This window comes from Mus musculus, chromosome 13 (genome assembly GCF_000001635.26).
Source record: "Mus musculus strain C57BL/6J chromosome 13, GRCm38.p6 C57BL/6J".
Classification (NCBI taxonomy): Eukaryota; Metazoa; Chordata; class Mammalia; order Rodentia; family Muridae; genus Mus; species Mus musculus.
This window is the reverse complement of record NC_000079.6, coordinates 65420608-65446355: the sequence shown is the minus strand read 5'-3', so window position 1 is coordinate 65446355 and position 25748 is coordinate 65420608. Positions and strand designations below refer to the sequence as shown.

General features: G+C 37.4%; 1 long non-coding RNA gene and 2 pseudogenes across 1 annotated transcript in view; 2 read left to right on the top strand and 1 right to left on the bottom strand.

Moving 5' to 3' along the window:
* Positions 1–25748, bottom strand: part of Gm40985 — a 46494-nt gene that overhangs the window by 15407 nt on the left and 5339 nt on the right. The window lies entirely within an intron of this gene.
* Hmgb1-ps11 (high mobility group box 1, pseudogene 11) lies at positions 9113–9908 on the top strand (annotated as a pseudogene).
* Vmn2r-ps96 (vomeronasal 2, receptor, pseudogene 96) lies at positions 10818–24720 on the top strand (annotated as a pseudogene).

Below are 25748 nucleotides of genomic sequence, written 5' to 3'. Positions count from 1 at the left end.
TCAAACTGATTGTGTGAGGGTCTAATTTCTGCACAAAGATGAATATATCTAGTTAATTTTACTTTGTTTTGTATGGCTGAATGTCCCAAGTGAGCAGCATTAGCACTCTTATAAGTTGATTATTTTAGTAATAATCTTAATTATGGGTGAGTTAAAAGTCTTAAGCTTTTGATTAAACTGCAAACTGCAGTCAATGGGACACTGGCAATTTTAACCAGAATTTTTAAGTTTTTGTTGCAATATTAGAACATATCTATAACTTTTGGTAAGTAAGACCCAATTTTAAACAATTTATTCTCCTTAAAATCAATACTAAAAACATCACTACCACGTTACGAAATTTTCATTAATGTATGACAGTTTAAATTTTAATGTTTCATTAAAGAGACATTGTTTTAAAATCTTATCTTTATAAGTCTATCTTTTAGGATAAGAATTACATAAAATGTTATCTCAATTTAGAAGTATCTTTAGAGGACTAGTTTTCTGGGCTGATTTATGTCAGGTGCTTTTGTTTGAAAATGACTCTATCTCTGAGTTACTACTTCTAAGTTAACTTTGTAACCAGTGTTACATCTTTTTAATTATACCCAAATAACTTATAAACCAATTCTCTATGACCAAGACATGTTAGATCATATTTATACCTTTAAGACCAATCAAAAACCAAATGAAGTGGCTACATGAATCTTATAGATTTAGATCAATTAAAGAGTTTTACCTTTTATAGCTATACTTGTAAGATAAAAAAGCAATTTGTTATTTGCTAAACACAATGATCACAAACTTGCAGAGAAAGTTTTAGGAAAAAACAACTATCAGCTTATTTGCCTTAGAACTAAGAGGTTGCAGATTCCTTTTCTTTAAAAACAGTTTCTAGTAGGGCCTCTCTTGCAGTGCTTGATTTATGGCTATAGTGAAGGCTCTTTTTCAGCCTCCTTTGTGCAAACTGAGAGTGAATCAGCAGGTAAAGTTTTACCCATTATTTTTGTTTTATTTTTTCAACATGAAACATAAAACAGTCATTCAGACAACGACACAATCATTCAGACAATGAAACAAAAGAGATATACATGAATTGACATTAGACAATACATATAGGGGGTAAAGAATTTCTCCTGTAGGGGCCAGAGAGAATGAAACAGGGCGTCCCCCGATTTCTCTCTGTCCCTGGGAGAATTCTAAAATCTATTTTCTTTTATCCCTTCCTTTCTTTTCCTGCTTGTAAGAGACAGGTTGTCAAATCAAGATTAAAATCCAAAATTTTCTAACAGCTCTGGCAAGCATCCAAACTTCTAATTTATTTAATCTGAGGGCAAATTTTTGAGAAAACACACAATCTCTATACACTAAAATGTCTCAAATAGCCTAAAAGTTTACCATACTGAATCTTTTTGAAGCCATCATCAGTCCACACTTAGTCATATATTTTATAGTCACCTGCAAAAAATGCTATTTTCTGCAACCAACAAAAATACCATTTATGGAATGAATTATGTATGTTTTAGGAGATTACTTAACTTTCAATAGAGCCTTTTCTACGGATTTTTAGCACAATGTAGGATTGGGAAATTGTAAATAAGGTAACAGTAAGAAGAAGTCTCTTTTTATACTTTGACCATAATTTAACCATAACTTTTAATTTAGCCTAAAGTATCAGAATTCACAACTTGAAGTTTTTCTTATAACTGGAGCTGTGTCCTATAATGAGCTCCACAGTTTCTGAACGGGGCTAAGAGACTGCCCCTTTAGTTTTTCGCCTTACCTGCTTCTTAGTGAGCAGAGTCCCATCCTTATGGGACTTAGATCTGCAATCATTCCCCCAACGTTTCCACCGCAGCCTGGACAGAGACCTGGAGAAAGGCCCTTCTTGTTTCCCCGAGGGATTTTTACAATCCTTACTCAGGTGCCCCGGTTTTTCACAACCGAAACATGCAGTTCTATAGTTCTTTGTCTTTCCAGCTTCTCTAGTGAGCTGAGTCCCATCCTTATGGGACTTTGATTTACATTCACTTCTCCAGTGCTTGTCACAACACTGGGAGGGACCCAAAGGAATGCTCTTCTTGTCTCCTGAGAGATTTTTACAATCTTTTCTCAGGTGCCCCGGTTTCTTGCAACCGAAACATGTAATTCCACACGTAGCGCCGAATTTCTTCCCTTTCCTTGCTGTGGCGTAAGCTAATTCCTGCATTACAGCCAGTGAGGCATCTACACATGCTTTAATATTCCCTATTGATTTTGACTGCCCCATGATAAAAACTTACTCGTTTCTTAACTGATATACGTATCAGCCCGTCTGCAGCGCGGTTGACGAGGTCCTATCTTTGCCTGAGAAAATAAAGAATAGAAAGAAAAAAAGAAAAGAAAAGAAAAGACTAATCTGCCCAGTTGTCCCTGTTCGAAGGCACCAACTGCCACAGACAATCTGGGTCCCTGGTCTGTGAAGAACGGGATTTCTTAGGCAGATGGACAAAGATTCCGGATGAAAATGACAGACAGATTACAGGAGAAATGTGTTGAATCTGAATGTATTGTTCTGGTTGAGCTTCAGACTTATATAACAACGAATTATCAGAGGATACAAATCACAAAAAGACAAGATACACTGAAATTCACCAGTTACAGCAGAAAGGAATTTACAGGGACTAGTTAAATGTTTACATTAGGGATAACAAGCCCTGCCTAGGATCAGCCTAATGCCAGGCAAGAATTTCACACTTTAATGTTAAAAGCATCAGGGGGTTGTTAACTCTTGACAGGCCTTAAGAGTAATGCGCTATCACAGAGCTCTAAATTCTTAGGTCTAATAAAACTTATCTTGTCTGGAGAGTTTCCCCTTATCAGGGTAGTATATCAACTTATACTTGACATGGAAGTAGCCTGTAGTAAAAGATTTCTATCTCAGTGAGGCTTTTAGTCTCTATCTGTAAACAGCTGAGTAAAATGGCAAGTGCTTAATTGTTAACTGAATAGGTTAAGCTCCTTGCTGCTATCTGGAATCTAAGAACACTGGAAAAAGGCTTTAGCTATGTTAGAATACAATCTTAAAAGGCATTTACTATAAGGTAATACTATATAGAGTGCACGTGGATCTATACACTAGACTAATGTGGGAATGGAAAATTAATTTTATGGTTTATATAGATTAGGGAGAAAATGCCAAGCCCCCGGGAAGGGAGTTTCCTTGAAACTCTTTGCTTCATGAATCAGCTTCCCAGCTTTCGCTTTGTCAAGCTGACTCCACCAGAGTCCCTGGCAACTATCTTCATTGTAGCCTCATTTATAATAGCCAGAAGTGGAAAGAACCCAGATGTCCCTCAATACAGGAATGGATACAAAAAATGTGGTACTTTTACACAATGGAGTACTACTCAGCTATTAAAAGAATGAATTTATGAAATTCTTAGGCAATTGGGTATCTGGATGATATCATCCTGAGTGAGGTAACCCAATCACAAAAAGAACACACATAATATGCACTCACTGATAAGTGGATATTAGCCCAGAAGCATAGAATACCCAAGATACAGTTTGCAAAACACATGAAACTCAAGAAGAAAGTAGACCAAAGTGTAGATAGTTTGTTCCTTCTTAGAAGGGGAAACAAGCAGGGCAGTAGTGGCGCACGCCTTTAATCCCAGCACTTGGGAGGCAGAGGCATGCGGATTTCTGAGTTTTGAGGCCAGCCTGTTCTACATTGTGAGTTCCAGAACAGCCAGGGCTATACAGAGGAACCCTGTCCAAAAAGAAAAGGGCGGTGACAAAATACCCATGGAAGGAGTTACAGAGACAAAGTTTGGAGCTGAGACTGAAGGATGGACCATACAAAGACTGCCCCACCGGGGGATCCATCCCATAAACAACCACCAAACCCAGACACTACTGCATATGCCAGCAAGATTTTGCTGACAGAACCTGGCTATAGCTGTCTCTTGTGAGGCTATGCCAGTGCCTGGCAAGCACACAAGTGGATGCCCACAGTCATCTATTGAATGAAACACACACCCCCTCCTCCAGTGAAGGATCTAGAGAAACTACCCAAGGAGCTAAAGGGGTCTGCAACCCTATAGGAGGAACAACAATATCAGTGCCTGCCTGTATACATAGAGAAACTATATCTCCAATCAACTAATACTATCTCCTAAGTCTGCTTGTTTTTCTTTCTTTTTTCTTTTCTCTCTTTCTCTTCTTTCTTTCTTTCTCTTCTTTCTTTCTTTCTCTTCTTCCTTCCTTCCTTTTTTTCTTTCTTTCTTTCTTTCTTTCTTTCTTTCTTTCTTCCTTCCTTCCTTCCTTCCTTCCTTCCTTCCTTCCTTCCTTCCTTCCTTCCTTCCTTCCCTCTCTCTCTCTTTCCTTCTTTCTTTCTTCTGCTGCTTCTTTCTTTCTTTCTTTCTTCTTTTCTTTCTTTTTTCTTCTTCTCTCTCTCTTTCTTTCATTCTTAAATTTATTTTTATTCTTTTCATACATGGTTCTTAGTTTAAACAGCCCTGGCTGTCTTGAAGACACTTTGTAGGCCTCAATCCTGTAATAGCCTGCCTCTGCTTTTCAAACGCTGGCATGAACGTTGTACACCACTATGACTGAAATAAAGAAAGGAATTAAAGACTTTTTAGAGTTTAATGAAAATGGGTATACCCAAATTTATGGGACACAATGAAAGCAGTCCTAAGAGGAAAACACATAGCTCTGAGTGCTGCCAAAAAGAAACTGGAAAGAGCATACACTAGCAGCTTGACAACACACCTGAAAGCTCTAGAATAAAAGGAAGCAAATTCACCCATGAGGAGTAGACAGCAGGAAATAATCAAACTCAGGACTGAAATCAATCAAGTAGAAACTAAAAGAACTGAACAAAGAATCAATCAAACCAGGAGCTGGTTCTTTGATCTTCTTTACTTGTCTTATTTCTCTGGCTAGAATTTTAAGTGATATTTTCAAAAGATAGATAGGGATAGAGTGGGAAGGTCAGTCTTGTTCCTTATTTTAGTGGAAATGTTTGAAGTTCCTCTCCATTTACTTTGATTTTTAGCTATTGGCTTATTGTATGTTGCTGTGATTATGTGTATGTATGTACCCTGTATCCGTGAATTCTCTAGTACCTTTAAAATATATATTTTTTAAGATTCTTATTTATTATTGTATCTAAGTACACTGTAGCTGTCTTCAGATGCACCAGAAGAGGGCGTCAGTTCTCATTATGGGTGGTTGTGAGCCACCATGTGGTTGCTGGGATTTGAACTCAGGACCTTTGGAAGAGCAGTCGGTGTTCTTAACCACTGAGCCATCTCTCCAGCCCCTCTCTAGTACCTTTAAAATGAAGAGGCGATGGATTTAATCTCAGGCCTTTTCAGCAACTAATGAGAAAAATCATGTGAGTTTTTCCTTTCAGTTTGTTTATATGATAGATTACATCGATGGATTTCCATATATTAAATATCTAAGCATCTCTTTGATGAAGCCTAATTGATCTTGAGGGATGACATCTTTGATGTGTTCCTGGATTCGTTTTGCAGGTGTTTTATTGAGTATTTTGAATCAATGTTAATAAGGGAAATCAATCGAAAGTTTTCTTTCTGTTGAGTCTTTCTGTGGTTTAGGTATCAGAGTGGCTGTGGCCTCATAGCATGAGTTTGGCAGTGCTCCTTTTGTTTCTATTTTATGGAATAGTTTGAAGAGTATTGGCTTTAGCTCTTCTTTGAAAGTCTGGTAGAATTCTCCATTAAAACCATCTCTCTATTGGGATTTATTGGTTAGGAGACATTCAATACCTGCTTCTATTTCTTTAGGGGCTATAGAGATGTTTACATAGTTTACCTGTCCCTGATTTAACTTTCCAATTGGTATTTGCCTAGAAAATCACCCATTTCATTAGGATTTTACAATTTTGTGGAGTATAGGCTTTTGGAGTAAGACCTAATGATTCTTTGAACTTCCTCGATGTCACTTGTTTTGTCTCTCTCATCATTATTGACTTTGTTTATTTGGATTCTGTTTCGCTGTCCTTTGCTTATTTGGCTAGGGTTTGTCTATCTTTTTGGTTTTCTCAAAGAATCAGCTCTTAGTTTCCTTGATTTGTTGTATTGTTTTCTTTGTTATGAACTGATTTATTTCAGCCTTGATTTTCACTATTTTCTTCCTTCTACTCCTTGTTGATATTCTTGCGCCTTTTTTTCTAGAGATTTCAGGTGTACTTTTCAATTGCTGGTTTCAGCATTTATAATTTCTTTATGGGGGCACTTATGCTATGAACATTCCTCTTTGTACTGATTTCATTGTGTCCCATAAAACTGGGTTATGTTGTACTTTCATTTTTATTGTATTGTGTAAAGTGCCCTTCCTTCCTTCCTTCCTTCCTTCCTTCCTTCCTTCCTTCCTTCCTTCCTTCCTTCCTTCCTTCCTTCCTTCCTCCCTCCCTCCCTCCCTCCCTCCCTCCCTCCCTCCCTCCCTCCCTCCCTCCCTCCCTCCCTCCCTCCCTCTCTCTCTCTCTCTCTCTCTCTCTCTCTCTCTCCCTTCCCTGCCCCAGAGATCATTGAATGGAGACTTGTTCAATTTCCATGAGTGTGTAGGCTTTACATACAGTGTTGCTGTTGTTGAAGTCCAGCTTAAATCCATGGTGGTCTGATTAGATACAAGGCATTATTTCAATTTTCTTGTACCTTCGAGATTTGCTTTGTGAGAAGAAGGTATATCCTCTTGGGTTTGGGTGAATTTTCTGTACATGTCTATTAGGTACTTTTGATTCACAGTGCCTGATAGTTTCATTATTTCTGTGTTTACTTTTAGTCTGGATGTGCTGTCATTTGGTGCTGGTCGGGTCTTGAAATATACCCTACTATTAATGTGTGGGGTTTGATGTGCTATTTACATTCTAACAGTCTTTCTTTTACAGTTGTCAAGTGCCCTTGTGTTCGGGGTACAGATGTTCATAATTCAGATATCATCTTGGTAGATTTTTCCTTTAATGAGTATGAAATGTCCTTCCCTGTCTCTTTTGATTAATTTTGCTTGAAAGTGTTTATTTTTGTTTTTTGTTTGTTTGGCATAAGAATGACTACCCCCAGCTTTCTTTTTGGATTCATTTGCTCAGACAACTTTTTTTCTAGCACTTTACTCTGAGGAAATGTCTATTGTCTTCCTGAGGAATGTTTCTTATATACAACAGAATAATGCATCCTCTTTTTCCATCCATTCTCTTAGCCTATGTCTTTTTATTTGGGAATTGAGTCCATTGTTGTTGAGAAATATTAATGACCAGTGACTGTAATTTTTCATTATTTTGATATTGATGATTTAGTGTGTGTGTGTGTGTTTATGTCTTTGTCAGTGCTTTCTTTGCTTTTGCTGGTATGGGATTGCTTATTTCCTGTGTTTTCTTGGATGTAGTTATGTTTCTTGGTTTGGAGTTTTCGTTCTAGTACTTTCTGTAGAGTAGAATTCATGAAGTGATATTGTTTGATTTTGGAATTTTATTGAAATGTCTTCTTTCTGCCATGTAAGTTGATTGTGAGTTTTTCTGGGCATACTAGTGTATGTAGGCACTTATATTTTTTAGAGGTTGCAGGCTATCTGCTCAGGCCCTTCTAACTTTGACAGTCTATGCTGACAAGTCAGATGTAATTCTGATATATCTGTCTATGTATGTTACTTGGCATTTTACCCATGCTACCTTTAATATTCTTTCTTTCTCTTTTAGGTTTTGTATTTTGATAATTATGTATTAGGAGGGTTTTCTTTTCTGTTCCAGTCTAATTGGTATTCTATAAGCTTCTCACACATTTCTAGGCATCTCTTTCTTGGGTACTTTTCTTCTATGATTATTTTGGGAATATGTTCTGGTCCTTGGAGCTTGGAGTCTTGTCTTAGTTAGGGTTCAATTGCTGTGATCAAATACCATGACCAAGGCAATTCTTAGTTTCAGAGGTTCAGTCAAGTATTTTCAAGGCAGGAACATGGCAGCTTCCAGGCAGGCATGGTGCAGAAGGAGCTGAGAGATCTACATCTTCCTCTGAAGGCTGCTAGCAGAATACTGGCTCCTAGACAGTCAGAATAAGGGTCATAAAGCCCACACCCACAGGGACACACCTACTCCAACTGGGACACACCTTCTAATACTGCCACACTCTGGGCCCAGCATATACAAACTATCACAGAGTCTTCACATTCTTTTATTCCTGTTGCTCTTTGATGGCCTTTGATGGAGTCCCAGATTTCCTGTATGTTTTATGCTAGGAGTTTTTTAGATTTAACATTTTTGACTGATGTATTAATTTCTTGTATTGTATATTTATGCCTGAATGTTTCCCTTCCATCTCCATTATTCTGTACATGCTTGTTGCATCTGTTGATCTTGTTGTCTTCCCTTAGTTTTCTGCCTCCAGAATTTCTTCAGTTTGCTTCTTCTTTATTGCTTCTATTTTGACTTCCAGGTCTTGCCCAGTTTTATTTGCTTTCTTTACCTGCTTAATTTTATTTTTCTGTATGTCTTTAAGTAATTTATTTGTTTCTTTTTTAAAGACCTTTATTGTTTGATTGTATTTCCAGTGTTTCTTTAAGGAATTTATAATTTCCTATTATAAGGCCTCTATGATTATTGTAAGATAGTAGTTAAGGTGATTTTCTTGTATTTCAGTTTTGCTAGGTTATCCAAGCATGCTGTAGTGGGGTAGAGAGAGAGAGAGAGAGAGAGAGAGAGAGAGAGAGAGAGAGAGAGAGAAAACCAGAAGGAAGTATAAAATAATATTTGTTAAACATGGAAGCACAATTTTCTTTTAAATACTCATCCAGTATTGTGGTGACTATCTTCAGATTGCAGGCTCACAGAATATTCTGCAGGGGAAAAAAGCCCAAAGCTTTTCCTTATTAATCAGGAAGGACACGGTGGTATGTGCTCTGTATTCTTTTCAACATGTCAAGTCAGTGACAGAAGCTTAAGGCAAAAAGAGAAAGTTCAAGTAACATAACTTGTGTCCCATACACAGAAAGTTTGAGGAGATTTTGCAAATGTGACTAGCACACAATAGTATATGAACAACAGAGAGAAAGCTCAACTCCTAGCTCAATGTTGCATGTGAGACTGTTTTTGTCTACACTAGAAAATGGAAGCCTGCTCTCACAGCCATTGCAGTAATTGAGCTCCATAGAGACAGCGCCTGGGCAAGCGAGAGCCAGACAGGCACTGGGCAACTCTGTGCCTTGCTGAGCAAAATCAAGTAAACATAGGCAAAGGAGATCCTAAGAAGCCGAGAGGCAAAATGGCCTCATATGCATTTTTTGTGCAAACCTGCCCAGAGGAGCTCAAGAAGAAGCACCCGGATGCTTCTGTCAACTTCTCAGAGTTCTCCAAGAAGTGCTCAGAGAGGTGGAAGACCATTTCTGCTTAAGAAAAGGGGAAATTTGAAGATATGGGAAAGGCTGACAAGTCTCCTTATGAAAGAAAATGAAAACCTACATCCCCCCCAAATGGGGAGACCAAAAAGAAGTTCAAGGACCCCAATGCACCCAAAAGTCCTCCTTCTTCTTATTCTGTTCTGAGTAGCGCCCCAAAATCAAAGGTGAGCATCCTGGCTTATCCATTGGTGATGTTGCAAAGAAACTAGGAGAGATGTGGAACAACACTGCGGTGGATGACAAGCAGCCCTATGAGAAGAAGGCTGCCAAGCTGAAGGAGAAGTACAAGAAGGATATTCCTGCCTACAGAGCTAAAGGAAAACCTGATGCTGAGAATAAGGGGGTGGTCAAGGCTGAAAAGAGCAAGAAAAAGAATGAAGAAGAAGATGAGAAGGAGGATGAGGGAGAGGAGGAAGAAGAGGAAGTCAAAGTTGAAGAAGATGATGAATAAGTTGGCTCTAGCACAGTTTTTTTTTTCTTGCCTATAAAGCATTTAACCCCCTGTACACAACTCACTCATTTTAAAGAAAAAAATAGAAATGTAAGGCTGTGTAAGATTTGTTTTTAAATTGTACAGTGTCTTTTTTTGTATAGTTAACACACTACCGAATGTGTCTTTAGATACCCCTGTCCTGGTGGTATTTTCAATAGCCACTAACCTTGCCTGGCACAGTCTGGGGGTTGTAAATTGGCACGAAAATTTAAAGCACAGCACAAATTAGTTATATATGGGGACAGTAGGTTGGTTTTTGTTTTTGTTATTTTTCTTTCAGTTTTCTTTTTGTTTTTCTTTTTTCATCTTCAGTTGCCTCTGATGCAGCTTATAAGAAGATAATTGTTGTTCTGTTAAGTGAATACCACTCTGTAATTGCAAAATAAAAAATTGCAGCTGTTTTGTTGACATTCTGAATGCTTCTATGTAAATACAATTTAAAAAAAAAGAAAATGGAAGACATAATTTCCTATGATTCAACTCAAAGTCCAAATGACACGGGACATTTATGACTTTCTCAACTTTTGTATTACTATGGAAGTTCTGATGAAATCGATTATCATGATTGCCAATTGTGTTCATAAATATGGCTGTTGACACGTAGTCTGGCCCAAGCTTCTCAGAAGATTGTCCCTGGAGTATATGCAGTGGATATGCATGAAATCATGGCACCTGAAGATGGAGAAAATGATCTTCACAGCATGTTTTCAGAAATGTCTTGATCAAAATTTTCAGACCTCAGAAAGAGCGCTTAAGGACAAAATTTTCCAGATGTATCCAGGGACCTAACACAGGATGAGTGGGAAGGAGCTGCAGAATATAATTAAGTGGATCTGCAAACAGCAAGCCTTAAAACAGACACATAGGTATAAATTGTGTGTGATTTCTCTGTGCAGAATAAAAGGATTTCACATGTGCTCCATCATAGAACCTAGGGGACATGAAGAAGCTGTGTGCTTTCACTATTTCCTTTTTTCTCCTGAAGGTTTCTCTCATCTTGTGCTGTTTGACTGAACCCATTTGCTTTTGAAGGATGATGAATAGTGAGGACAATCATGGAGATTTGAGAAGTGACTGTGGTTTTTACCTATTTACAGTGGAGGACAATTTTACTGACATTTTATATGATTGCAGTTTTAGTCTTAGGTAAGTCATTAACTTTACTTCCTGCTTCAATGCCATGAATTAGAAATTTTTAGCTGTGTACACAAACAGTGGGGTTCTGTCCTGTTTTTCCCCTGTAACTTTAGGAACCACTGAACATTAAGTATAACATTAATCTCTATTTTAATACTTTCAAGTGTGTCATAGGTTAGTTTAGCTTTAGCATATTGAGCTCCAGTTCATAATGATGGACAACGCGAGAGGCTGGATTCTATCTATTGAGTCTTTGAGGATATCATATGTAGAAAGTTATCTATTCACCTCCCTTGAATTCACAATTCTCACCTTTGGAAAGAGATGAATATGAAGAGACAGCATCACTACCTATATTCAATTGTCTGCCAATGATTCTTGTATGAGCATGCATCAAAATGCCTTCATAAAAAGGTTATCTAATTTTGGTCTCCAACAGTTGGGGATACATTCATACACTGAAATAATTGTGCATGTGCAGGTCTATTATATCTGATTACATGTATAACATTAGATGTATACTTGTGAATATGCATATACTTGCTTTGTAAAATAGTTTGTAAATGAGCCCCTCCTGCCATTCTGGAGTTGACATGAAATATGGAAAAAGACTGCCAGGCTTCATAGGCTGATCCCAGAATAATGTTTTGGTCCAGTTTTGCAAATGCCCAGTCACATTTAGGCTTATTATCAGTATCAGATAGAGGGTCAACATTTCTATTAATTATTGAATAAATATAGCATTAGAGAAAATCTAGAGGAATAAATGTACTTCTTGTGGATAAGAAGTTGTTCTCAATGTGGCTACAGAGTTCTGAGATCCCAAGTGTGAGATGTTACCATTTGTGGCTGCAGATCATGAGGGAAGGATTGTTGAAATCACTCAGCTTTTAGCTAAACAATGTGACTTGGGACTTTTTTCTTTCATGAACCGAGGTTTCCTGTGCTTTTCTGCCTCTGATTCTTATCCCATCTCATATTCAATTTTCATATCTTCGGGATTTAAAAAATACATTTTCCAATTGTTAGCTACAGTTCACTCTGTACACTTTGATCGTGATGGTGGCTTCACATTCTTTTTGTTAGTTAGTTTGTTTGTTTGTTTGTTTTTTGTTTCTGTTTTTGTTTTGTTTTTGATTTTGTTTTTGAGACAAGAGTTTCTCTGTGTAGCCCTGGCTGTCCTGGAACTCACTTTGTAGACTAGGCTGGCCTCGAACTCAGAAATCTGCCTGCCCCTGCCTCCCTAGTGCTGGGATTAAAGGCGTGCGCCACCATGCCCAGCTGTGGCTTCACATTCTTATACTTCTCTGTTAGGTTAATAGGAATTTCATTTCTGATGCATTATGTATTGTCACACATCTCATTGGAAAAATTGTGGAAATTCTCATTGGTGACCCGTTTATAAGTCATAATAAGGTTTAAAATTACAAATATATGACTGTTTCAACACACTTTGCTGGTTTAGAAAGAAAAACACTTAACTCCAAACTCTCAATTTAAAAGTGCAAATTTCAGCAAATGAGCATGTTTGGTATTTTTACTCCTGATTAGAGGTCATTGTTAATAGTAACAAATGAACTGCCAACTATTCTGGGACAGATGTACACATTTCAGGTGGAGAGAAGTTCTCTATGCTCAGACATCACTTAAAGGATCTCAAAGAATTAAGAAGACTGGGGAGTTAAGAGAAATCTGATACTATTTTTATGAAATTGACATAGTAACAACAAACTAAAAGGTAACATTAAATTGATGTGTAAAAGAGCCTACAGGATAATATTCTGGTTATATGGTACATTGTATCACTTTTTATATTTTGAAATGGATAAATAAATTTAAGTGAAATATATCTCATTGTAATTATTCTCTTGGTTAAATATTAATAGTTGAAAATATCAAAATCATGTTCTTTTACTATGCATAAATCCCAAAGAATATTTTGTATGGTTTCAAACAATTTAGTACTCAACAGTAGACATAGGATCCACAGGTATGGATATTATTAAATATGCATTAATGATATTTTTAAGGTATAAAAGGACAGGAATATGAAAGTTGAACAAAATTTTGATGTATTATTTGGTTCTCAAAATATTCAGTATTATTAAGATGCCTGATGCATGAAATGCATTTAAATAATAAAAAATTTTAAGGAGATTCTCTTATATATTTTATATGGTTTAAGTCATGCTTTTTTATGTATCTGTGGAAATACAATTTCAAGGTTATTTTATAGCAGTCTTTCTCAATAGGACTGTAATCTAGTTCAAGGGTGGCATTCAGAGATAAAACAATCCTTATTAACTTTTATGAACAAAATATTTATCATATCATAGTGTCCTATATCTATGAATTCTTGAATTGTATTCACCTCTAAAGATTGCTAATATATGAGGTTTATTTCAAGACATTTAGACAGAAATTTAGCATTTCTCATATTACAAACTTTACTGCAATTGGAATTTTGTTTCAAACATCGTTCTTAATCATCATTATGCCTTGTTTTAGAATAGCATCGAGAAGATACGAGTTTTCTCTGGTAATGTTTTTTGCTACTGACGAGATCAACAAGAATCCTTATCTTTTACCCAACACGTCTTTGCTATTCTCCTTCATGGATGGCCTGTGTGAAGATAAATTGGGACTCTGGGTAAAATATATTTAGAAGAAAAAAATCATTTGGTTTTTAATTATATCTGTGAATTGGAGGATGATTGAAACATATATCTTATAGGACCATCATGGAAAACAGCTGTAAAACTGTCAATTTATTCTAGGACACCATATGTAAGAATGTGTAACACTGGATGAGTTAACAACATTTAAATTCCATTTACATTTGCCTACAAGAAAACTTGAACAGCATGCATTTATGAGTGATGAGTATGTTGCTACATACTCAAAACAAACACACATACACACAAACACTCTCATGCACACACACAGATATTTTAAAATAGATATATATTATTTATATTATATGAAATAAAGAATTAAGTAAATAGATCATAGATGTAGTAGGCAAACAGGCAAACTGTTTTTGAGAACAGTGGGATGTATCAGAGATAGTCAACAATCTAATAGGAATGATATTTATAGTATAATCTTACTATCTTTAATAGGAGTTCTGAAAGGTGAGCAATGTTACTTGTATATAAGTCCAAACATCCTGACAATCATATTCCTCAGTAGATGTTTTATCATCTCTTCTATATCCTTTAGGTTTTCTTTGGACCATTTAATTCTAACCTAAGTGACCATGACCTGTTCCCCTATGTCCATCAGGTAGCCACCAAGGACACACGTTTGTCCCATGGCATGGTCTCCTTGATGCTTCATTTTAGATGGACTTGGATAGGACTGGTCATCTTAGATGATGGCCAGGGTATTCAGTTTCTCTCAGACTCAACAGAAGAAATGCAAAGACATGGGATCTGTTTAGCTTTTGTGAATGTGATCCCAGAAAACATGCACATACACGTGACAAGGGCTAAGACATATGATAAGCAAATTATGACATCATCAGCAAAAGTTATTATCCTTTATGGTGAAATGAACTCAACTCTAGAAGTCAGCTTTAGAAGATGGGAATATTTAAGTGCACGGAGAATTTGAATCACAACCTCACAATGGGATGTCATCACAATTAAAAGAGATTTCGCCTTGATTTCTTCATGGGACTGTCACTTTTGCACACCACAAAGGTGAGATTGCTAAATTTAGGAATTTTTTGCAAACAATGAAAACCAACAAATACCAGTAAACATTTCTGAGTCTATACTGGAGTGGAATTATTTTAATTGTTCAGTCTCTAAGAACAGCAATAAAATGGATCATTTTACATTCAACAACACATCGGAATGGACAGCATTGCACAAATGTGACATGGCCCTAAGTGAAGAAGGTTACAGTCTGTATAATGTTGTGCATGTTGTGGTCCACACCTACCATGACTTCAACAAGTAGAGTCTCAGAAAATAGCAGAACCCAAAGGATTATTCACTGACTGTCAGCAGGTAAAGTTTCTTACTTTTCATTATGCTTATATATATCAATGTGATCTTTTAAATGGACCCAGTGAAACAACTGGACATTTGTCAAAGGTTATTCTGTCAGTGGAAAGAGGTCTACATTGCAAAACTCTCTAAATAATCATTTACATGAATGAATATCGTGTACAAAATAACGTTTAATAGGAGACAAAACAGTTTTAATGATAGCAGTGAGTTTTGTGAAAACGTGTCTAAAGATTTCCATAAATAAGTTCAAAATTTAAAATAGGAACCAAGAGTTTTATCATAAAATCCTTAAATGATGACTAGACTAGAATATTTTTAATGCATAATTTCTCAGCCAAACAGTGGTGGCACACGCCTTTAATCCCAGCACTTGGGAGGCAGAGGCAGGAGGATCTCTGAGATTGAGGCCAGCCTGATCTACAGAGTGAGTTCCAGGACAGCCAGGGCTACACAGAGAAACCCTGTCTCGAAAAACAAAAAACAAAAAACAAAAAACAAAAAAGAAAAGTTTCTCAGGGATCAGTACATGTGCAGTACAAATAGTTACTCATTGAACTTTACAATTACTTACAAAACCATAAATGATTAAGACTGTACATTTTATTAAGTTTATGTTTATCTCATATACGTTTACTGTCTATTCATGAAAGACCCACAACTATTCTTTATCTTCACACACATTCACAATTCTCCTTCATTTGCACATACAGGGCTTCATTTTTTCCTTCTTTTTTTTTAAATTAGGTATTTTCTTCATTTACATTTCCAGTGCTATCCCAAAACTCCCCCATACACCCCCCACTCCCCTAACCACCCACTCCCACTTCTTGGCCCTGGTGTTCCCCTATACTGAGGCATATAAAGTTTTCACAACCAATGGGCCTCTCTTTCCACTGATGGCCAACTAGGCCATCTTCTGATACATATGCAGCTAGAGACACGAGCTCGGGGGGGGGGATGGGGGTGTAACTAGTTAATTCATATTGTTGTTCCACGTATAGGGTTGCAGATCCCTTTAGCTCCTTGGGGAATTTCTCTAGCTCCTCTATTGGGGGCCCTGTGATCCATCCAATAGCTAACTGTGAGCATCCACTTTTGTATTTGCTAGGCCCCTGCATAGTCTCACAAGAGACAGCTATATCAGGGTCCTTTCAGCAAAAACTTGCTAGTGTATGCAATGGAGTCAGCGTTTGGAGACTGATTATGGGATGGATCCCTGGATATGGCCGTCTCTAAATGGCCTGTCCTTTCATCTCAGCTCCAAACTTTGACTCTGTAACTCCTTCCATGGGTGTTTTGTTCCCAATTCTAAGAAAGGGCAAAGTGTCCACACTTTCCTCTTCATTCTTCATGAGTTTCATGAGTTTCACAAATTGTATCTTATATCTTGGGTATTCTAAGTATCTGGGCTAATATCCACTTATCAGTGAGTACATATCATGTGAGTTGTTTTGTGATTAGGTTACCTCACTCAGGATGATGGCCTCCAGGTCCATCCATTTGCCTAGGAATTTCATAAATTCATTGTTTTTAATAGCTGAGTAGTACTCCATTGTGTAAATGTACCACATTTTCTGTATCCATTCCTCTTTGAGGGGCATCTGGGTTCTTTCCAGCTTCTGGCTATTATCAATAAGGCTGCTATGAACATAGTGGAGCATGTGTCCTTCTTACCAGTTGGAACATGTTCTGGATATATACCCAAGAGAGGTATTGTGGGATCCTCTGGTAGTACTACATTCAATTTTCTGAGAAACACAAGACTGATTTCCAGAGTGATTGTACAAGCTTGCAATCCCACCAACAATGGAGGAGTGTTTCTCTTTCTCCACATCCTTGCCAGCATCTGCTGTTGCCTGAATTTTTGATCTTAGCCATTCTGACTGGTGTGAGGTGGAATCTCAGGGTTGTTTTGATTTGCATTTCCCTGGTGATTAAGGATGCTGAACATTTTTTCAGGTGCTTCTCAGCCATTCGGTATTCCTCAGGTGCGAATTCTTGGTTAAGCTCTGCACCCCATTTTTAATGGGGTTATTTGAATTTTTGGAGTCCACCTACTTGAGTTCTTTATATATATTGGATATTAGTCCCGTATCTGATTTCGGATAGGTAAAGATCCTTTCCCAATCTGTTGGTGGCCTTTTTGTCTTATTGACGGTGTCTTTTGCCTTACAGAAGCTTTGCAATTCTATGAGATCCCATTTGTTGATTATCGATCTTAGAACACAAGCCATTGCTGTTCTATTCAGAATTTTTCCCCTGTGCCCATATCTTTGAGGCTTTTCCCCAATTTCTCCTCTATAAGTTTCACTGTCTCTGGTTTTATGTGGAGTTCCGTGATCCACTTAGATTTGACCTTAGTACAAGGAGATAGAAATGGATCAATTCTCATTCTTCTAAAGGTTAAGTGCCAGTTGTGCCAGCACCATTTGTTGAAAATGCTGTCTTTTTTCCACTGGATGGTTTTAGCTCCCTTGTCAAAGATCAAGTGACCTTAGGTGTGTGGGATCATTTCTGTCTTCAAGTCTATTCCATTGGTCTACTTATCTGCCGCTATACCAGTACCATGCAGTTTTTGTAACACTTGCTCTGTAGTACAGCTTTAGGTCAGGCATGGTGATTCCAACAGAGGTTCTTTTATCCTTGAGAAGAGTTTTTGCTATCCTAGGTTTTTTGTTATTCCAGATGAATTTGCAGATTGCCCTTTCTAATTCATTGAAGAATTGAGTTGGAATTTTGATGGGGATTGCATGAATCTGTAGATTGCTTTTGGCAAGATAGCCATTTTTACTATATTGATCCTGCCAATCCATGACCATGGGAGATCATTTCACCTTCTGAGATCTTCCTTAATTTCTTTCTTCAAAGACTTGAAGTTCTTATCATACAGATCTTTCACTTCCTTAGTTAGAGTCACGCCAAGGTATTTTATATTATTTGTGACTATTGAGAAGGGTGTTGTTTCCCTAATTTCTTTCTCAGCCTGTTTATCCTTTGTGTAGAGAAAGGCCATTGACTTGTTTGAGTTAATTTTATATCCAGCTACTTCACTGAAGCTGTTTATCAGTTTTAGGAGTTCTCTGGTAGAATTTTTAAGGTCAATTATATATACTATCATATCATCTGCCAAAAGTGATATTTTGACTTCTTCCTTTCCAATTTGTATTCCCTTGATCTCCTTTTGTTGTGGAATTGTTCTGGCTAGGTATTCAAGTACAATGTTGAATAGGTAGAGAGAAAGTAGGCAGCCTTGTCTAGTCCCTGATTTTAGTGGGAATGCTTCCTGTTTTTCGCCATTTATTTGCTGTTGGTTACTGGCCTGCTGTAGATTGATTTTATCATATTTAGGTAAGGGCCTTGAATTCCTGATCTTTCCAAGACTTTTATCATGAATGGGTGTTGGATTTTGTCAAATGCTTTCTCAGCATCTAATGAGTTGATCATGTGGTTTTTGTCTTTGAGTTTCTTTATATAGTGGATTATGTTGATGGATTGCCGTATATTAAACCATCCCTGCATCCCTGAAATGAAACCTACTTGGTCAGGCTGGATGATTGTTTTGATGTGTTCTTGGATTCGGTTAGCGAGAATTTTATTGAGGATTTTTGCATCGATATTCATAAGGGAAATTGTTCTGAAGTTCTCTATCTTTGTTAGGTCTTTCTGTGGTTTAGGTATCAGAGTAATTTTGGCTTTATAGAATGAATTGGGCAGAGTACCTTCTGCTTCTATTTTGTGGAATAGTTTGGGAAGAACTGGAATTAGATCTTCTTTGAAGATCTGATAGAACTCTGCACTAAACCCATCTGGTCCTGGGATTTTTTTGGTTGGGAGACTATTAATGACTGCTTCTATTTCTTTAGGGGATAGAAGACTGTTTAGACCATTAACCTGATCCTGATTTAACTTTAGTACCTGGTATCTGTCTAGAAATATGTCCATTTCATCCAGGTTTTCCAGTTTTCTTGAATATAGTCTTTTGTAGAAGGATCTGATGGTGTTTTGTATTTCTTCAGGATCTGTTGTTATGTCTCCATTTTCATTTCTGATTTTGTTAATTAGGATGCTGTCCCTGTGCCCTCTAGTGAGTCTGACTAAGGGTTTATTGATCTTGTTGATTTTCACAAGGAACCAGCTCCGATTTGGTTGATTCTTTGAATAGTTCTTCTTGTTTCCACTTGGTTGATTTCTCTCCTGAATTTGATTATTTCCTGCCGTCTACTCCTCCTGGGTGAATTTGCTTCCTTTTGTTCTAGAGCTTTTACGTGTGTTCTCAAGCTGCTCGTGTGTGCTCTCTCCAGTTTCTTTTTGGAGCCACTCAGAACTATGAGTTTTCATCTTAGAAATGCTTTCATTGTGTCCCTTAAGTTTGGGTATGATGTGGCTTCATTTTCATTAAACTCTAAAAAACTCTTTAATTTCTTTCTTTATTCCTTCTTTGATCAAAGTATCATTGAAAAGAGTGTACTTCAGTTTCCACGTGAATGTTGGCTTTCTATTATTTATGTTGTTATTGAAGATCAGCCTTAGGCCATGGTGGTCTGATAGGATGCATGGGACAATTTCAATATTTTTCTATCTGTTGAGGCCTGTTTTGTGACCAATTATATGGTCAATTTTGGAGAAGGTGCCATGAGGTGTTGAGAAGAAGGTATATCCTTTTGTTTTAGGATAAAATGTTCTGTAGATATCTGTTAAGTCCATTTGTTTCATAACTTCTGTTAGTTTCACTGTGTCCCTGTTTAGTTTCTGTTTCCACGATCTGTCCATTGATGAAAGTGGTGTGTTGAATTCTCCCACTATTATTGTGTGAGGTGTAATGTGTGCTTTGAGCTTTACTAAAGTTTCTTTAATGAATGTGGCTGCCCTTGCATTTGGAGCATAGATATTCAGAATTGAGAGTTCCTCTTGGAGGATTTTACCTTTGGTGAGTATGAAGTGTCCCTCCTTGTCTTTTTTGATAACTTTGGGTTGGAAGTCGATTTTATTCGATATTAGAATGGCTACTCCAGCTTGTTTCTTCAGACCATTTGCTTGCAAAATTGTTTTCCAGCCTTTCATTCTGAGGTAGTGTCTGTCTTTTTCCCTGAGATGGGTTTCCTGTAAGCAGCAAGTGTTTGTGTAGCCAGTCTGTTAGTCTATGTCTTTTTATTGGGGAATAGAGTCCATTGATATTACGACATACTAAGGAAACGTAATTGTTGCTTCCTATTATTTTTGTTGTTCCAGTTGTCATTCTGTTCTTGTGGCTGTCTTCTTTTAGGTTTGTTGAAGGATTACTTTCTTGTTTTTTCTAGGGCGTGGTTTCTGTCCTTTTATTGGTTTTTTTCTGTTATTATCCTTTGAAGGGCTGGATTCATGGAAAGATAATGTGTGAATTTGGTTTTGTCGTGGAATACTTTGGTTTCTCCATCTATGGTAATTGAAAGTTTGGCTGAGTATAGTAGCCTGGTCTGGCATTTGTGTTCTCTTAGTGTCTGTATAACATCTGTCCAGAATCTTCTGGCTTTCATAGTCTCTGGTGAGAAGTCTGGTGTAATTCTGATAGGCCTGCCTTTATATGTTACTTGATCCTTTTCCCTTACTGCTTTTAATATTCTATCTTTATTTAGTGCATTTGTTGTTCTGGTTATTATGTGTTGGGAGGAATTTCTTTTCTGGCTTTATTTTTTAAAAAGTATTTTGGGGGCTGGAGAGATGGCTCAGTGGTTAAGAGCACTGACTGTTCTTTTGAAGGTCCTGAGTTCAAATCCCAGCAACCACATGGTGGCTCATAACCATCTGTAATGAGATCTGATGCCCTCTTCTGGTGCATCTGAAGACAGCTCCAGTGTACTTAGATATAATAAATAAATCTTAAAAACAACAACAGCAACAACAACAACAACACAGAGGGGTCTTCCCCAAAGTTAAGAAAAAAAGTATTTTTTACAAACATATGCACACACTCACACACCATGTTACTGGTTATCTGGTAATCATTTTTTTCTAGCACATTTTACCATCAAACATTAATATGAAGTATATAAATTTCAAATTATCAAAGAGCTATATTATATTTTACTATACAGGATTACTTCATACAGCTGTCTTTTCTGAAAGACATTAAGAAATTAGAGCAAATTCTCAATTTTGTCTTCCCTTTATTAATATGCATATGTAATCATGAATCTCTTTTACTCTTTTAGATGGTTTCCTTGCTGAAAGCCCAGGTATTTACTAACCCTGTTGGAGAACTGGTGAACGTGAATCATAGGGAATATCAGTGTGTAGAGTATGACATTTGTACCATTTGGAATTTTCCACAAGGCCTTGGATTAAAAGTAAAAATAGGAAGATATTTTCCTTGTTTCCCACAGAGCCAACAACTTCTTATATCTGAAGACCTGGAGTGGGTCACAGGAGGGACATCGGTGTGTATACCACAATTTTATATTTTTCATGATACCTAAATTTTAAAATATGAGGCAGTGAAGTAATAGCTGTGTGGTTGAGACCAATTGCTAATCTTACAAAAGAGTATCCTCAATTACAAGCACAAACATTTCATAACTCACTACTTTGAGTAAAAATGGTCATAGGGAAAAAAGGTCTCTTGATTCCATGTTCAATTGTACCCACATGCCTATTAATCTTACAGTATAGGAATATATTTATTACATATATTTATTAAATATATATTAAAATTTTGTATACACACATACACAATGGAATTTTCTGATTCTGTGTGAACATATTCATAGCCTAATTAAGTATAGCATGTATTCATTAACAGAAATCTTCTCCAGATTTAAGGTTTCCTTTTTTATTTGTGTAATTTTTATGGATTATTTTATTTATTTACATTTCAAATGTTATCTTGCTTCCATGTTTCCCCTCTTCTTTAGAGGATTGCCTTATCTGTCATCAGAGGGAGGGGAGGACCATGATCCCGTGCATGCTTGATGCCCCAGAATAGGGGAATGCTAGGGTGGTGAGGCAGGAGTGGGTGAGTAGATAGGGGAGCTCTCTCATAAAAACCAGGGGAAAGGGAGGAAGGTATAGGGGGTTCAAGGTTTTCTTTTAAACTTAGGAAAGCTTCATTAATTTTATGAGAGTCTTATATGCATATTTTGTTCATGTTCATCAAACAAATCTTTCTTGACTTATCCTACCTTATTTCTCCATACACCTCAGTATTGTTATTTTTTTATTTGTAAATCATTAGAGAACTGATGCCACATAAACATTCCTTTTAGATTAATCAGTTTAGGAAGGAAAATTTTAAATTGTTTTAACATAAATATTACATATCTAATATTATATGGTATATTAAATATTGTGACATTCAGTGTACTGCAGGGTAATACAAATAATAATGTGCCTGAAATTGTTAAGTAATACTGGTTATCAGAGGAATATTTATAGCCATATCTGTTAATGTCCCATATATCAATCTAAGGGTCATTATGCATATGATGTACACATGAACTACACTCACACACACAAACATATACAATTTAGTCATTGCCTCAGGTTCCCTCCTCCACGTGTAGTGTGGCATGTACTGCTGGATTCAGGAAAATTCATCAGGAAGAAATAGCAGACTGCTGCTTTGATTGTGTTCAGTGCCCAGAAAATGAAGTTTCCAATGAAACAGGTACATGCTTGCATGCAGAAGAAAAATTGCTAAATTTGAATACCTTCTCTTTCCAAACAAGAAATATGATATGGTCTAGATGAAAATTGAAGACCTAAAATCTTCAGGTTTCAGAACTTAATCAGTTAAATAATATCAACTGCTTTTGGACCCAGCAAATAACCTGCAATATCTTCTTCAAACAATGTGTATTTCTCTCACAATATGATGGTTACTGATTTTATGTTACATAGAAAATGTTTAGGGGGATATATGCATGTAACAAATTTTTAAACAAAAATTTTAGGCATAATCTATGCATATGTTTATTTTTCATTGATCCTTTATACAAAGCAACTTGACTACATAATCAGTCCATAATCTTTTTGTCCAGTACCCAGCTTAGTACCTGACAAAGACCAGATGTTCAGGGTAGCAGTTGTTGTTTAATGAAATATATTTTAAGAGCTTAGATGGTTTAAAGGATTAAGAATTTCCTGTGAAAGACTTAGAACAAGAGTGAAGATTTCCAGAACGTAACAAGAGATGGGACAGTGCTTATCATCAATCACAGCCCACCTAAGTAAAGAGGGATGAATGTGAATTTCAATAGCCTTCATGACCTACAGCTTGGAATGTATAGCTGGGAAGAAAGAGATTGTACCACAATGAGAGGGACATGCATATGTCTATGAGGCATACAGTTTCAAGAATGAAAATATTCCTTTATGCAAACTGTATTTGCATGAGAAATTAAATGTTCTAGCTCCTACATGTAAATAAAGACATAGGCACAATCCACAAAGCAACAAAGTACATAATGCGTTGCAACAACTGGCACCAACAATGATGTCTGCAAACTACCCTTTTCTGTGAATAGTGAGTTTATGGTTTGAGGAGTTAAATAATCTGAGAGTATGCATATTAATTTTCATAATATTTTCTTTTTTGTTTAATAAATATTTTTTCCATTCTCTATGATGTTTTTTTCTTCCACTATAAATCATAGTTCAATAGACAGCAATCTTAGGTTCATGGTTCCTACAGCCATAAGGAATGGAAAGATAAAGATGCTCAACACCAAATTATTTATTTATATATCCTCTGAATAATACAAATTCACAATTATTAACTACATAACTATGATATCTTATACAGGTTTATTGTTGTTCACCAGCGATATGGAACAGTGTATGATGTGTCCACATGATAAATATACCAACTTAGAGAAAACCCACTGCCTCCAAAGAGCTGTGTCATTTCTTACTTATGAAGATCCATTGGGGATGGCTTTAGGTTGCACTTCCCTGTCCTTTTCAGCCATCACAATGCTAGTACTAGTCACTTTTGTGAAGTACAAGGATACTCCTATTGTGAAGGCCAATAACCGCATTCTCAACTACATCCTGCTTATCGCTCTAGTCTTCTGCTTTCTATGCTCATTGCTCTTCATTGGACATCCCAATCAGGCCACCTGCATCCTGCAGCAGACCACATTTGGAGTATTTTTCACAGTGGCTATTTCTACAGTGTTGGCCAAAACAATAACTGTGGTCATGGCTTTCAATCTCACTACTCCAGGAAGAAGGATGAGAGGGATGATGATGACAGGGGCACCTAAGTTGGTCCTTCCCATTTGTACCCTAATCCAACTTGTTCTCTGTGGAATCTGGTTGGTAGCATCTCCTCTCTTCATTGACACAGATGTACAATCTGAACATAGGAAGACTGTCATTACTTGCATCAAAGGCTGTCATTGCCTTCCACTTTGTCCTAGGATACTTGGGTTTCTTGACTCTGGGGAGCTTCACTGTGGCTTTCCTGGCTAGGAACCTTCCTGACAGATTCAATGAAGCCAAGTTCCTAACTTTCAGCATGCTGGTGTTCTGCAGTGTCTGGATCACCTTCCTCCCTGTGTACCATAGCACCAGGGGGAAGGTCATGGTGGTTGTGGAGGTCTTTTCCATCTTGGCTTCTAGTGCAGAGTTACTAATGTTATCTTTGTCCCAAAGTGTTATGTTATTTTAATTACACCAGATACAAATTTTATACAGAACTACAAAGGTAAATTGCTTTATTGAAACTTTCGTAGTATGAAAAGGTTAGATGATACTCAACATATCTTTTTCTTTCTCTTGACAAAAGTGTCTGTCATTGTCGTTAAATTGTTTTTCATTTATATTTCCTGTCTCCAAAACAACCTTTGTACCACTCCCTGCACTCCTAAACTGCATATGGCTTCATATTTCATTAATTCTTACTGAATGTGTATATATATATGCATATGCATATATATTTTGAAATATAAATTGTAGAGACCGTGTAACATTGCATATATTTATGCTCTGAAGGCTCATTATTTGGTACTATATGGCCAATCTTTGGTCTCTGGTTGTCCCTGAAGATGACAACCTCTTCCATTCCAAGGTTTATAGTTTCCTATAAATGGTTGTGTAGGCTATATATTTTCAGCTTTCTTCCTTCCGTGCTGGCATGCACACTGTAGTGACCCCTTTTCTCATGTTTTGGAGGTCATATTGGTAAAACTTCATGGTGTACCATTGGGGTCACAGGGCAATGTCAGGGTCATGGCAGAGAGTCTGAATCAAAAAACATAGAGGTCATGTTGGGGTCTGAATTCGGAGTTCACATGTGATGTAGGGGTCAGGTGTGAGGTCGGGTTTCTTGTGATAGGTCAGGGGTCACCCTTGGTGTCAGTGGTCACAAAACCATCTGGGAGACAGTGTGATCCCCAGATGAGCTTTGTCGGTACCCCTCGCCTCTTCCCTGCGAAAGTTGCACAGCCTGGTCAGAGTCACGTGACCTGGGCAGTAGGGGAATGAGGGACATCTGGAGCAAGAGGGCACCCTAGGGTGGACCACAGGCAGAACCGAGCCTCAGACAGAGAGCGTGATATCAGTAACGCCTGACCTCTCCGCTATGGCCGCGCTGCCTGCTGCTCCGCATGGATACCCCTGAGCACCAAGCCCACGCCCTTACCCCGCAGTCCGGACCCCCGCGGCCTCCCCGCAAGCCCCATCCCTGCGTCACGACCCGGGCGACCCCAAGCGGGCATCGCTGGCGGGTGGCTGGGACT